The sequence below is a fragment of the Malaclemys terrapin genome, chromosome 1 (assembly GCF_027887155.1).
Source record: "Malaclemys terrapin pileata isolate rMalTer1 chromosome 1, rMalTer1.hap1, whole genome shotgun sequence".
NCBI classification, from domain to species: domain Eukaryota; kingdom Metazoa; phylum Chordata; order Testudines; family Emydidae; genus Malaclemys; species Malaclemys terrapin.
The window spans coordinates 145,318,534-145,334,317 of record NC_071505.1 but is presented as its reverse complement, the minus strand read 5'-3'; the positions used below and the strand labels follow the sequence as shown (position 1 = coordinate 145,334,317).

General features: G+C 43.1%; 1 protein-coding gene across 1 annotated transcript in view; it reads right to left on the bottom strand.

Moving 5' to 3' along the window:
• The window catches only part of WARS2 (tryptophanyl tRNA synthetase 2, mitochondrial), an 84,594-nt gene that overhangs the window by 33,194 nt on the left and 35,616 nt on the right, over window positions 1-15,784 (bottom strand). The gene's annotated exons all lie outside the window — the stretch shown is intronic.

Here is a 15,784-nt window from a genome sequence, read left to right as displayed (position 1 = left end):
TTTATTAATTCACAAAAGTTACTGGGTGAGAGGGAACCAATAGTAGTACTATCTGGATTTCAGGAAATTTGATATGGTATCTCAAATTCTTGCTCTTGAAATTAATACAAGTTGGCTTGAATAAGATCATTCTTAGATGGACAGTAGACTAGCTGAAGGACCAAAAATAAAGAGCAATGAACTAAGTTGGGGAAGATGGCTTGTGGATTGCTACAGGGATTACTTGTTATTACTTAGAAGAGGAAAGAGAAAAATAGTTGCCTAACTTTATAATTTATGTTCACCTAATATTTAGGAGAAGCTTGTAGCATTTAAACAAGTGAAAGATCAGAATAATCAGGTGCAGGTGGTGTTTTTTTCTCTCTCCTCTTTTATAAAAATGCAATAGAATATTTAAAGGAGAAGAGAAGGTTACTCACCCTGTGCAGTAACTGAGGTTCTTTGAGATGGGTGTTCCTGTGGGTGCTTCACTTCAGGTGATGGCGCATCCTGTGTCTTTGATTGGAGAATTTCAGCAGCAGTGCCCATTTGGTCGTGCATGCGCTGTCCCCCTCTCGGGGATACACCATCACCTGAAGTGGAGCACCCACAAGGACATTCCTCGAAGAAAAATTATGAAATTACTCCAAACTGGAATGGCATTTGAATTAATATTGCAATGTGCCCAGAAATTTGGGGGAGGGGGGGGAGGGAGCTGGACTGACAGACATGGATAATAAGAGAAAAAAATCCCTCTCCAATTTAACCACGACTTTCAGTTCCACCGTGTGGTATAAACTGCTGTGAATATCCTAGGGACGGACAATTATCCGAATTAAAATAACTATTCGCATATTTCTTCTTATTAAATATAGTCTTTCTTGGTCCATGCCAGTTGAGTATATTTTAATGGATTTAGAAGTTACAAGTTATGTTTCTGAAAATGATCAGTAGTGAAGTAGTTGGTGCTAACATTTAAACTGTCATCTTCTGGCTTCAGAACTGAGACCCCACTGAGATGAATGGGTAAATTCTCACCTTCAGAGTTCTGCTTCAATTTACCTGCGGATTGCAGTTGCTGGGAGCTGGTCTATCACAACCAGAAGGGCTAGAAAATTAATTCTCTTTAGAAACTGAAGATTTAATTCTGCAGAAACTGATGGAGCTCTCAGAGAAGTGGTGCTACGTCACCACTACCTGCTGAATCCAACCTTTGGATAAAAGTTTTGATTGCTCTTTAGACATCAACCAGGCATCCACTTTGACAGCTGAGTAGACAGATCTTTCAGTAGGATATCCTGAGATCTCCGAACAATATTTGGCTTGGGAACAAAGGCAGGATCAGTCCATAAAATCATATTGTTTTTACTGCAAGTGCAACAATGGGACTACGTCTAGAGTCACTAGTTTTGAAATTCTTCTAACAAGTGATCACTGTGCAAAAAGTCTGCTTTAATGGAAAAAGAAAATAAGGAAATTGAGCTCAGGTGTCGAAATGATGAAAGGGTTAGGGCTGCAAGGGCAGAGTTAAAGCTCCAGACTTTGAACAAGTTATGAACTGCAGAGATGCTGCCTTTGACAATTTTCTTACAGGGGGAATAGAAAGATATGCCCTGATCTGTCTCATCCAATTATACTGGCAATTACTGAGACAAAGCCCTTCAAGGAACTAGGCTTTATCCCTAATAATCAATTTTGAATACATTATAGTAAGTTATTATATTATAATCTGCTAATTTGAACCCCAATGTATTAATTTTAGTAGTAATTTTAGTAGCCTGGAAAGTAATATATTAGTTGAGTCCTCTTTGGGTGCCATAGCAGTTTCAAATGGACATTTTGGAGTACCCTTGCTAGGTCAGTCTTCTCCCTTTAAGCTTTCAAACTGCTAGACATGTCTTCCTGGTTCACGGAGAAAGATCAGATGCTGGATAAATAAGTCTGATTTTATTAAATTCCCATTAGTTCTGATGTTCGGACAATAAGGTTTGAAAAAACAGGGGCTCCTTGACTTGTGAGGTGCAATGAGAAGTATATTGGCTTCCTCCTTGATTTTCCAGACTACCATGTTTTGACAAAGCTGAGACATAGCTTTCCCTGGACCACCCTGTCCAACCTTGTGTCTCTCAGCTGGATTCGACAGAACATTTGTAATTTTGTTCCCCACTTCATTATTTACATAGCCCATGATGTTGTGTCATCTGACTAGAATGTGACAGGTTAATTGTGTCATCTCACTGGAATATAACAGGTTAATTGGGAATTCTGTATTTTAATGCAAACTAGGACAATAGCCATGAGTTCAAGGCAATTCATACTCATGATTCACTTGAGGGGCAATCATTGTTCTTGTGTAACTGGAAATGAAATGCAGACACAGCCTGGTCTGAGATGCTTGTTCTCATCCAAATAATTGGGAACAGTTTTGTTTTTCTGATTATCTGGACCTCAAATTTCAGTGCTGAGCAACAACCTCAACTTTGTAAGTCAATAAAATAAGTCTGAACAAATTCCATGCTCATGATTACATTAGACTAGTTGAAAAATAGGTAGAATTTTTCATTAAAATTCTCAAAAAACTGTCTAATCAAAATTCAAACTTCTGATGAAAAATTTCATATAAATTGTGAATTCATAAGTATTTAACCAACTCTATGTGGCACTAAGGAGGGCTTTAGAGTGAGCAGTTGATCTCACATTCTATAGAACAGGAATTCTCAAACTTTTTCATAATGTGGACAACATTTTAACAGAGAGATTGTGAATATGGGGAGAGGTGGACTGCACAGCCACAAAAAAACATTAGAGCAAGTGTTGATATGGGAAAGTATTTAATATATTTTTAGCTTCTTTAATGCAGTTTAGCAGCTGGAAATAAGGACCAGGCAGCACCACACAATCGGTCACCTTTCTGAGCAAGTGCTCTGTGGATCACAGTTTAGAAACCTGCACTACAGATTTGATCTGTAAAGGAGGGATTAGGAAAGTAATCTTCATTGGCACTAACTTTTCTTGTTCCCCAAAGACAAATGAAGCCAGCTTAGCATTTTTGGTAGAATACCGGACTCTAAAGATTGTGGTAAAATCGCTGGCTGAAGAGCAAAAGAAGTGATGGAGCGGGGTAGACAGGGCAGCACAAAGCTGCAGGAAGGAAGCTGCAGTGGCAGCGGCCTGAAGTAACTGATGTCTTCCCTGAGCTCATCCAGACATCTGAATGCATTTCCTGGTGGGATTCAAAGCCATCCAGAGGAAGACGCTCACTTGCACAGAGTCTTTCAGATTAGGCCAAAGAGAATAAGGGCCTGTGAAGAATCCCGGCACAGCCTGTCACAACTGGTAAGGAATCCACATTCCAAGAGGCAGTGATGGATTCTGTCCTGGCTTATCAAGAAAGGGCAAAACTGTCCCAGAACAGTCACTTGCTTAGATAGGGATAAATGTGAAAACATTTCTTATCAAAATTTGGCAGCCACCTCCATGCAGACTTGGGGCTGAGATGAGATTAAAGGGATAGGTCATCCTATCAGCAGCGAGTTAAACACACCATGAACATGAGATTAGGTGTGTACTGGGGAGGAATCTAATGGTATGTGAAGATGGACCTCAGGAACTGAACACAGGAAATCTACCTGCAAAGAAGTGCAGTTTTCTAGGCAGAATCATACTCTCTGAACAGCCTGGGCATCAGCTGTCAAAGTTTGAGTGGAACCTTTCCTAACAGTTTCCCAGACCAGGAAGCAATGGGCGCAGAAGTTGTCTGATGAATGAAAAAAATGACCTGCTTATTAGTGATTCAGACATTTGCAGGTCTAGGGTCTATCCTCTGTCAGAGGAGAAGCTAAAACAGAGCGGGACAAGGATGAGAACAGAATTCTATACAACAAACGTAGCTTCTACCCTAGTAAATTGAGGAATTGATCTAGCTCTCTGCAAAAAGTTATAATGGAGAAAGGAGGCGAGGAAAAAAGAGCAGAGACAGGGCTGATATTTTTCAAAAAGTATATGTCAATGGCCAAGAACTTATACTAGGAAAAAATGTTGACCTGAATGTTCCTGTTTGGGCTGGGCTGCCCAAGATGGAGTCCATTCTCTAGAAGAGGAGACAGAGGAAAAGGAAGATATGGAAAAGCTTCTTCTGGAGAAGAATCGGGGCAGGGTTTTACAGCTGATTTGGTTGTTATGAGAGAGGGCATTTCTAGGAGTTAGAATTGCTTTACCCCTTAGGCCTGGTCTACACTACGACTTTAATTCGGATTTAGCAGCGTTAATTCGAATTAACCCTGCACCTGTCCACACAACGACGCCATTTAATTCGAAATAAAGGGCTCTTTAAATCAATTTCTGTACTCCACCCCGACGAGCGGAGTAGCGCCAAAATCGATTTTAGCATTTTGAATTAGGGTTAGTGTGGCCGCAATTCAATGGTATTGGCCTCCGGGAGCTATCCCACAGTGCACCATTGTGACTGCTCTGGACAGCAATCTGAACTCAGATGCACTGGCCAGGTAGACAGGAAAAGCCCCGCGAACATTTGAATTTCATTTCCTGTTTGCCCAGCGTGGAGAGCACAGGTGACCACAGATAGCTCATCAGCACAGGTAACCATGCAGGCCGATAATCGAAAAAGAGCACCAGCATGGACCGTACGGGAGGTACTGGATCTGATCACTATATGGGGAGAGGATTCAGTGCTAGCAGAACTTCGTTCTAAAAGACGAAATGCCAAAACTTTTGAAAAAATCTCTAAGGGCATGATGGAGAGAGGCCACAATAGGGACTCAGATCAGTGCCGCGTGAAAGTCAAGGAGCTCAGACAAGCCTATCAAAAAACAAAGGAGGCAAACGGTCGCTCCGGGTCAGAGCCGCGGACATGCCGCTTCTACGCCGAGCTGCATGCAATTCTAGGGGGGGCCGCCACCACTACCCCACCTGTGACCGTGGATTCCAGGTCGGGGATAGTCTCATCAGCTACACCTGAGGATTCTGCGGATGGGGAAGAGGAGGAGGAGGAGGAGGACGAGCTTGCAGAGAGCACCCAGCACTCCGTTCTCCCCAACAGCCAGGATCTTTTTCTCACCCTGACTGAAGTACCCTCCCAACCCTCCCAAGCCAGTATCCAAGACCATGACCCCATGGAAGGGACCTCAGGTGAGTTTACCTTTTAAAATATAAAACTTGTTTTAAAAGCAAGCGTTTTTTAATGATTACTTTGCCCTCAGGACTTGGGATGCATTCGCGGCCAGTACAGCTACTGGAAAAGTCTGTTAACGTGTCTGGGGATGGAGCGGAAATCCTCCAGGGACATCTCCATGAAGCTCTCCTGGAGGTACTCCAAAAGCCTTGCCACAAGGTTTCTGGGCAGTGCAGTCTTATTCCATCCTCCGTGGTAGGACACTTGACCACGCCATGCTTGCAGCAAGTAATCTGGTATCATTGCCTGACAAAGCCTGGCAGCGTATGGTCCCAGTGTCTGGTGGCATTCAAGCAACATCCGTTCTTTATCTTGCTGTGTAATCCTCAGGAGAGTGATATCGCTCATGGTAACCTGGTTGAAATACGGGAACTTAATTAAGGGGACAGAGGTGGCCGTTCCTACTGGGCTGTTTGCCTGTGGTTGGAAAGAAATCCTTCCCTGCAGTTAGCCAAGCGCGGGGGGGGGGAATTGGCCCTGAGCTTTTCGCGTTTGGCTAGCAGGGATCTTCCCTGTTACCAGCCACGCGGTGGGGGGAGGGGTACAGCGATCATCCCAGAGAATTCATGGCGGGAGGGAGGGCGGGGGGGTTAGTTTGGTTCCTGCAGGGATCTTCCCTGATACCAGCCACGCGGTGGGGGGAGGGATAAAGCGATCATCCAGAGAATTGGATGGGGGTGGGGGCGGTTAGTTTGTTTTCTGTTGCTGCTGAATGTTAACAGGAAAACCGCAGCACTCAACAGGCTTTGCTTGGTATGTGGGAAAGGAGGGCGCAGAAGCCGAAAGACAATGGCTTACCATGGCCGCATGCAAGCCGAATTCTGTTGCCCGGACCTGTGATCTCTAGCAGCAAAGCCACAGGCACTCAATATTAAGAGGCAAAATGCGACCTTGCACAGAAATCACATGTGCTATGTAATGTGAATAGTGTTGGTCACCGTGAAAGAGTATAAGCATTGTTCTGCAAAATGTATCTTTTTAAAAAATTCTTTTTTTCCCTCCCTCTAGCAGCTGCAAATTCTTCAAGCCTCCCTCCTCTGTCCCGAAGGCTATCACAGATAAGGCGTCGGAAAAAGAAGACACGAGACGAGATGTTTGCAGAAATCATGGAATCCACCCGCAGTGACAGAGCTCATCTGAATGAGTGGAAGGACACAGTTTCAAAGTATAGGAAAGAAGCCAGTGGACAGCCCAAGCAAAAGGCTGTCATTTTTTAAACCTTTTTTTAGTGGCCTTTTCCTTCCCACCGATCCTCCTCCCAAACCCCACCCGGGTTCCCTCCCTCTTTTTATAATCTATTAGTAAAGAATAAATGATTTTTAAACAATAGTGACTTTATTTGGTTTGAAAGCAAGCTGGGGGAAGGGGGAGGGTGGGTTCCTTACAGAGAATGAGTCAATAAAGGGGGTGGGTTTTCATGAAGGAGAAACAAACAGATATTTCACACTGTAGCCTGGCCAGTCATGAAACTGGTTTCCAAAGCTTCTCTGATGCACAGCGCTTCCTGGTGTGCTCTTCTAATCGCCCTGGTGTCTGGCTGCGCGTAATCAGCAGCCAGGCGATTTGCCTCAGCCTCCCACCCCGCCATAAAGGTCTCGCCCTTACTTTCACAGAGATTGTGGAGCACACAGCAAGCAGAAATAACAATGGGGAGATTGGTTTGGCTGAGGTCTGAGCGAGTCAGTAACGATCGCCAGGGACCTTTTAAACGGCCAAATGCACATTCTACCACCATTCTGCACTTGCTCAGCCTGTAGTTGAACAGCTCCTGACTCCTGTCCAGGCTGCCTGTGTATGGCTTCATGAGCCATGGCATTAAGGGGTAGGCTGGATCCCCAAGAATAACTATTGGCATTTCAACATCCCCAACGGTTATTTTCTGGTCCGGAAAGTAAGTCCCTTGCTGCAGCCCTTTAAACAGAGTAGTGTTCCTGAAGACGCGAGCATCATGAACCCTTCCCGGCCAGCCCACGTTGATGTTGGTGAAACGTCCCTTGTGATCCACAAGTGCTTGCAGCACCATTGAAAAGTACCCCTTGCGGTTTATGTACTAGGTACCCTGGTGCTCCGGTGCCAAGATAGGGATATGGGTTCCATCTATCACCCTACCACAGTTAGGGAATCCCATTGCAGCAAAGCCATCCACTATGACCTGCACATTTCCCAAAGTCACTACCTTTCGTAGCAGCACGTGAGTGATTGCTTTGGCTACTTGCATCACAGCAGCCCCCACAGTAGATTTGCCCACTCCAAATTGATTCCCGACTGACCGGTAGCTGTCTGGCGTTGCAAGCTTTCACAGGGCTATCGCCACGTGCTTCTCAACTGTGAGGACTGCTCTCATCTTGGTATTCTGGCGTTTCAGGGCAGGGGACAGCAAGTCACAAAGTTCCATGAAAGTGCCCTTACGCATGCGAAAGTTCCACAGCCACTGGGAATCATCCCACACCTGCAACACTATGCGGTCCCACCAGTCTGTGCTTGTTTCCCTTGCCCAGAATCGGCGTTCCATGGATAGAACCTGCCCCATTAACAACATGATCTCCAAAGCACCGGGGCCCGCGGTTTGACAGAATTCTGTGTCCGTGTCCATGTCCTCTTCATGCTTGTCGCTGCGCTGCCGCCGCTGCTGCCTCCTCGCCTCGTTTTTCAGCATAAACTCCACGAGAACGCGCGAGGTATTTACAATGTTCATGACTGCTGTCTTGAGCTGAGCGGGCTCCATGCTTGCCGTGGTATGGAGTCTGCAGTGTTCACCCAGGAAAAAAGGCGCGAAATGGTTGTCTGCCGTCCGTTGCTTTCATGCAGGGAGGGAGGGAGGGGTGAGGCTGTACCCAGAACCACCTGCGACAATGTTTTTTGTCCCATCAGGCACTGGGATCTCAACCCAGAATTCCAATGGGCGCGGGAGACTGCGGGAACTATGGGATAGCTACCCACAGTGCAACGCTCCAGAAATCGACGCTAGCCCCGGTACTTGGACGCACACCGCCGAATTAATGTGCTTAGTGTGGCGGCATACATTCGACTTTATACAATCTGTTTCCCAAATCCGAATTATAGAAATTCGGATTAATCCCGTAGTGTAGACATACCCTTAGACAGCCTCTCACTTTTATGAGGAGGGCAGAAATTTTTGTCCCATTAATGGTCTGGATATTCCAAAATCATAGCGAAAGGTAGCAATGCCCCAAGGTGGAAGTGTCTATAGCCCTAGTCACCAAGAATGCCCATCACAAAAAGGCACAGAGAAAGCAGGCTCCATCCTTATAAACCGAAGGAGAAACTAGTCCTACAAAGAGCAAAGCGACGGACAGCTTCTTACCTCCCAATTCCTAGTGATAGTTATCTTCTTCCACTTTTATTCTAATGCAGAAAGAGGGGAGAGTTGTCTTTCATTTCATGTATACCTCTCACTGGAAGCCCTAACAAAGTTATCAATGACAAAAAATCCATTTTCCGCAATTATATTTAATTTAATCTTTCTTATGGCACTTCCATCATATGTGGTATGCATCATTACTACATTACATATCTTTTAGCCTAACAGGAGAAGAATGTTACTGAAAGCATATTTTGAGATGATTTGGTTTTAGGGTAAACAGCACATGACATATTGACACTAAAAGCACATACCAGGGACAACACCATCCTATCCCATATCTTAGACAATGATTCATTGTAATCTAGGGAAGTCATCCAGCCATTAATTTACATCTAGACTCCATGTCAAGACTTATTAACTTGTGAAAATTCTGAAATAAGCACTTTTGTTTTACAGGAATATTTATTACTCCTCTGTGACCTGTTGTTTTCTTATTAAATCCCTTAACTTGGCCAGGCTGTAATTCATAGTACTTGGTTTGTAAATAATGGTGGGACTTTTACTTCTTTCCTTCAGACTCTATTCTAGTGTCTAACAGATTTTATACTAGGAAGTTTTTCTAGATAGTTATCTTAAAAATTTCCTTTGCTTGATTTCAATCTATCACAGCTAGTTATACCGAACCCCCTTGCACCACCCTAAATAATTATTTGGGATCCTAGATAATTATACATTTAAAATACTTGTAGACTGTCATTATGGCTCCTTTTAAGTCACCACTTAGTCAGCTTACATAGATTTTGTTTTTATATAGCAATACCTATATTGGTATTAGGCATACTACCTAACATTCTTACATGCATAAAGCCTAATATTTAAGTGTCTCAACCCAGCCTCCATTTGTACCCATGTCATTGACACACTATCACTTAAACAACAAGGAGTCTGGTGGCACCTTAAAGACTAACAGATTTATTTGGGCATAAGCTTTCGTGGGTAAAGCTATCACTTGTACATGCAAATGATAGAATCTTCATGCACAAAACCTGTTTTTACCAAATCTATCCTTGATTTTCATGTGCAAATGAACTGTGTGTGTGTGTTTATGTGCACAAATGGAGCCCACATTTGTAGACCTTAATTTCCTCAAATTAAGCAACATATTCACCTTAATTTTTTTATAAAAAATCTGTTCACTGGTACTGCACTGACATATTTGTTAATTTTACCCATTCTTGAATTTTATTTCTTCCTTGCTGAGTGAATTTAATAGTTCAAGTTATCAGATTGAGAACACTAGAATCTGCACAGGTACAGAACAGGCTGTAATGATGATCTTGTCAGTACTATGAATTCCCCTTGTCTTTTTTTGTGACACACTTGTAGTATACACAAAGGTATGACACTAGATTTACATGACTGCCAAATGCCATTTGTTTTCAGCAAGTCTAAATATTGTTTCAGTTTAAACAATTTAGTGCCAATCTGGATAGCACAAACAACTCAAATACTCTTTCTCTTACTGTCCGTCAGTATTCCGATGGCATTTTAAAATCTCCCAGAATCCACTGCTTCTGAGAGCTGTGCTGGCAACTGTGGAATAGGTACTTCTCAAAGAGCACTGCAATCGAAACAGTTTTGAACATTAGTAGCATGGCCATAGGCAAAACTGCAGTGGTTCAGAATGTGATTCAGCACGTCCAGATACAGCGAATTGTTTGTGCTTCAACTGTCTGTCCCTCTACTTCCGTTAGGAATTACTGAGATCACTAGCATAGACAAGCCCTAGATAACAGTGCATTGGTAACTTTGAACATTTTTCCATCAATGGATAATTGGAGCATATTAATACCAAAGGTCAAAGGTACCAGAGTCAATTTAATTGAGGCCAGTCTACCCACTGCATAATGTGAAGAGTCATCACTGGCAGTAACTTTATGTTTGAGAATGCTTCCTTGTTAATGTTATATGTTCTTGAAATCCAGAGGTTCCTATTAAGATGCTGACTCTGTACCATGGCTCTGTAATAACAATTAGAATTTTCTTGAATTTGATACCCCAAAATGGATGCAAGCTGTTGTGTGACATTTATAATTTGGCTTAATGATAAATGAAATATAATGGATAGTTGTAGTGTATAATCTCTATAGTTACTAAGAGAACTCTAAATACTAAGGGCCTGATCCTGCAAGGTATGGAGCATCCTAAACCCATAAGGATGGCAAAGGGAGCTCAGGATATTCAGTGTCTCACAGACTGTACTAAGAAATTGCCTTCTCAAGGGACTTTGAAAGAATCAACTTCTGTATTGCTTATGCTGTGCAAGACGCATAAAGCCTTCCACCATCAGCTAGAGACTAGGAGCTTTATTCAGACACTCACTGAAGTCAAGGGAATCTTTCCATTACATTCTAAGGCTTGGTTCACATTAGCTCAGACTGGACCACATTAGCTCAGCTTTCAAACTTGTGTGATGTCATCAACCCAATCCTCAAGTTGCTGCCCATGTCTTCTAATAAAATGTTAAAAGACAGGAGACAATATTCATTTTTTAATGTAAATAATACAAACAACCCAAAAAACATTATGAAGTCATCTTTATTATAAAGGAGAAATAAGATAAAAAATGTATCTGTTTAAAATTTTACCTTTATAGCTCTGTAGCTAACATTCTTACACCTGTTTCCAAATTTGGGAGTACGACATGGAGATTCATGTCAAAAATTCATACAATAAAAATGTTAAGCGGAACGTTTTGCAAACAAAATCCCAGTTGCTTTACATTTGAGATCAAGAGAACACTGAACCGGCTTCAAGTTTACACCTAAAGACTGAGAAAAAAGAATGTAAACTGGTGTAGCTTTACTGGCATAGGGTTATTCCTGGGTCACCTACTTATGTCAAGCCTCCTTTGGCCAGAGGCCTCGTATGGCTAAATTGAAATCTTACAGATCTTAACCTGTAGGCCCTGCATTACAGCCTTACCTTGCTTATATTCCTAATACACACTCATCACTCAAAAATACTTGTCAATACATTGAATTGATAGTTGAATTCATAGTTCTGTGTTAAACCACAGTGTCCCCAGTGAGTGAGTCTGGTTCCTGTGTTGCTACAGTTTTAAAATCAACAGGGTGAAAACCACCCTTAGCAATTCTTTTAAGTTGGGGCACCCTAGGAGTACACGAAGAACGAATACAGTGACCACAAACATGAGGGCGAAAGAAATCCAGGAGAGCTGGCTGTATTTTAAAGAATACTTATTGAGGTTGCAGGAACAAACCACACCAATGTGTACAAAGAATAGTAAATCTGGCAGGCGACCTGCTTGGCTTAACAGTGAAATCCTCGCTGATCTTAAACACAAAAAAGAAGCTTACAAGAAGTGGAAGATTGGACAAATGACCAGGGAGGAGTATAAAAATATTGCTCAGGCATGCAGGAGTGAAATCAGGAAGGCCAAATCACACTTGGCATTGCAGCTAGCAAGAGATGTTAAGAGTAACAAGAAGGGTTTCTTCAGGTATGTTAGCAACAAGAAAGTCAAGGAAAGTGTGGGCCCCTTACTGAATGAGGGAGGCAACCTAGTGACAGAAGATGTGGAAAAAGCTAATGTACTCAGTGCCTTTTTTGCCTCTGTCTTCACAAACAAGGTCAGCTCTCAGACTACTGCACCGGGCAGCACAGCATGGGGAGGAGGTGACCAGTCCTCTGTCGAGAAAGAAGTGGTTCAGGACTATTTAGAAAAGCGGGACGAGCACAAGTCCATGGGACCGGATGCACTTCATCCGAGGGTGCTAAGGAGTTGGCGGATATGATTGCAGAGCCAACGGCCATTATCTTTGAAAACTCCTGGCGATCGGGGGGAGGTCCCAGATGACTGGAAAAAGGCTAATGTAGTGCCCATCTTTAAAAAAGGGAAGGAAGAGGATCCGGGGAACTACAGGCCAGTCAGCCTCACCTCAGTCCCTGGAAAAATCGTGGAGCAGGTCCTCAAGGAATCAATTCTGAAGCACTCAGAGGAGAGGAAAGTGATCAGGAACAGTCAGCCTGACTAACCTAATCACCTTCTATGAAGAGATAACTGGTTCTGTGGATGAGGGGAAAGCAGTGGACGTGTTGTTCCTTGACTTTAGCAAAGCTTTTGATACGGTCTCCCCCAGTATTCTTGCCAGCAAGCTAAAGAAGTATGGGCTGGATGAATGGACTATAAGGTGGATAGAAAGCTGGCTAGATTGTCAGGCTCAACAAGTAGTGATCAATGGCTCCATGTCTAGCTGGCAGCTGGTATCAAGCGGAGTGCACCAAGAATCGGTCCTGGGGCCGGTTTTGTTCAATATCTTCTTTAATGATTTGGAGGATGGTGTGGATTGCACCCTCAGCAAGTTTGCAGATGACACTAAATTGGGAGGAGTGGTAGATACTCTGGAGGGTGGGGATAGTATACAGAGGGGCCTAGACAAATTAGAGGATTGGGCCAAAAGAAATCTGATGAGGTTCAACAAGGACAAGTGCAGAGTCCTGCACTTAGGACGGAAGAATCCCATGCACTGCTAGAGATCAGGGACCAAATGGCTAGTAAGCAGTTCTGCAGAAAAGGACCTAGGGGTTACAGTGGACGAGAAGCTGGATATGAGTCAACAGTGTGCCCTTGTTCCCAAGAAGGCTAACGGCATTTGGGGCTGTATAAGTAGGAGCATTGCCAGCAGATCGAGGGATGTGATCATTCCCCTCTATTCAGCATTGGTGAGGCCTCATCTGGAGTACTGTGTCCAGTTTTGGGCCCCACACTACAAGAAAGATGTGGAAAAATTGGAAAGAGTCCAGCGGAGGGCAACAAAAATGATTAGGGTCTGGAGCACATGATTTATGAAGGGAGGCTGAGGGAACTGGGATTATTTAGTCTGCAGAAGAGAAGAATGAAGGGGGATTTGGTAGTTGCTTTCAATTACCTGAAAGGGGGTTCCGAAGAGGATGGATCTGGACTGTTCTCAGTGGTACCAGATGACAGAACAAGGAGTAACGGTCTCAAGTTGCAGTGGGGGAGGTTTAGGTTGGATATTAGGAAAAGCTTTTTCACTAGGAGGGTAGTGAAGCACTGGAATTGGAACCTAGGGAGGTGGTGGAATCTCCTTCCTTAGAGGTTTTTAAGGTAAGGCTTGACAAAGCGCTGGCTGGGATGATTTAGTTAGGGACTGGTCCTGCTTTAAGCAGGGGGTTGGACTAAATGACCTCCTGATATTCTATGGTTCTATGAAACACAGTTACAATTAAGAAATCTTGTTTGTATTATAAGTTATAAAACTCTAGCTACACAGGAGTTGGAATCACTCACTAGGGACACTGGGGTTTAACACAGAACTATCAATTCAATTTAATTAGCGGCTACACTGGCTTCCAAAAAGAACTCAGCTATGATTCATACAATCACTTGGGCGAAATGAAGGCTTGTGACAGACTGGTTTCTGGTCTGTCAATAATTGAAATTTCCTATAAAGGAGAAATACTGGTAAAAAGGAATTATGGGCAAAACATAATACCTGCCTCAAAAAAGACAATGAGATATCTCTTGGTCAACACCTATGGTCAGGGACAGAAAACATCTGAAGCTATTTAGCATCCCAAACTTATTTCTGATAACAGTCATTCACCCAGGATAGGTCTACACTGGAGGAAATTTTAAACTTGATTTAATTGGCAAACATATACGTACATACTAATGACATTCCACAAAACTGCCTGTGGACTTATCCAGACTAGCATGTACAAATGTGTTAGCTAACTTGAGCTAGTTAATAATTAATTAATGCAAGTTAAAAAATGTGTGTAGACAAATTTCCAGAGGATGGTATGCTGTAAATGCGGGTTAAAAAGTTAACTAATAAAAAATAAACACACCAGGAAGAAGAAAAAAAGGAACCTCTGAACTGGTTTACCAAAAGAGGGTAACTAGAGCAGTGGTTCTCAACCAGAGTCCTGGAGGGCTGCGAGCAGGTTTCAGGGGATCGACTGAGCAGGGCCAGCCCCACTGCATGGGTCTGAAGCCTGGGGCCTTGAGCCCTGCCACCCAGGGCTGAAGCTGAAGCCTGAGCAATGTAGCTTTGCGGGGACCCCTGTGGCATGGGGCCCCAGGCAACTGCCCTGCTTGCTACCCCCTAACGCTGGCCCTGGCTTTTACATGCAGAAAATAAGTTGTTGTGGCACAGGTGGGCCGTGGAGTTTTTATAGCTTGTTGGGGGGAGAGGAAGTAAGGGAGGGTCTCAGAAAGAAAAAGTATCAGGGGGTAGCCGTGTTAGTCTGTATCTACAAAAACAACAAAGAGTCTGGTGGCACCTTAAAGACTAACAGATTTATTTGGGCATAAGCTTTCGTGAGTAAAAACCTCACTTCTTCGGATGCATCCGAAGAAGTGAGGTTTTTACTCACGAAAGCTTATGCCCAAATAAATCTGTTAGTCTTTAAGGTGCCACCAGACTCTTTGTTGTTTTAGAAAGAAAAAGGTTGAGAATCTCTGAACAAGAGAATGACTAACACACAATGGACATTTAATACATAGACAATAGTCTCTCTAGGGAGGTGGTATCTGCATAAATACCTTTGTGAGGGATGCCAGATATTATAAACAGGCAGGCTAGCATGTTTAGGATCAAAAGGACCACAGTTTACCCATATCTATATTAGAAAAGTTGCATTACCAATTTAAATCAATCTAGTTAACTTGGTGCCAGCCCCACTGCACTTAAGCCAGGGTTCAGCCAGTTTAAACCATGAGATAATTTCTCAAATAGAAATAAATAGGTTTAGTCAAAAGTTGAACTGTTTTAAGTGCATCTACATTAGAAGTCTTCACTGGGTTAACTAGATGGATTTAAAATCCATTTAGTTAAGCCAGTGGAATTTTCTAATGTAGAGCAGGCCTTAGTAGACATAGTAGTACTAGTGAAGGAACATTATATGAAATCTATCCTACTTGAGAATCTCACTCAAAAGGGCAGGGAATTAAGGAATCCTCTAAGGTTTGTCTTCTGCAGCACTTCTGTTTGACAGATGCACAGGAAACTCCACACAAACCATGGACAAAAACCAAGTTCAAGGAGGAGGATAATGAAAACTAGGACTTGTCTACAACTGGTAAAATTCAGACCCTCTATTCAGCACCTCTGTAGCTCCACTTGTGCTTGCAAGAGTGGACTCTGCCTTTCTACACTACAAGCTTTCACTATTGCTACCAAGACTCACTGTTTTTTAATAAATTTGACTTAAGATCCACAAAGTCCTAAACTGTTTGG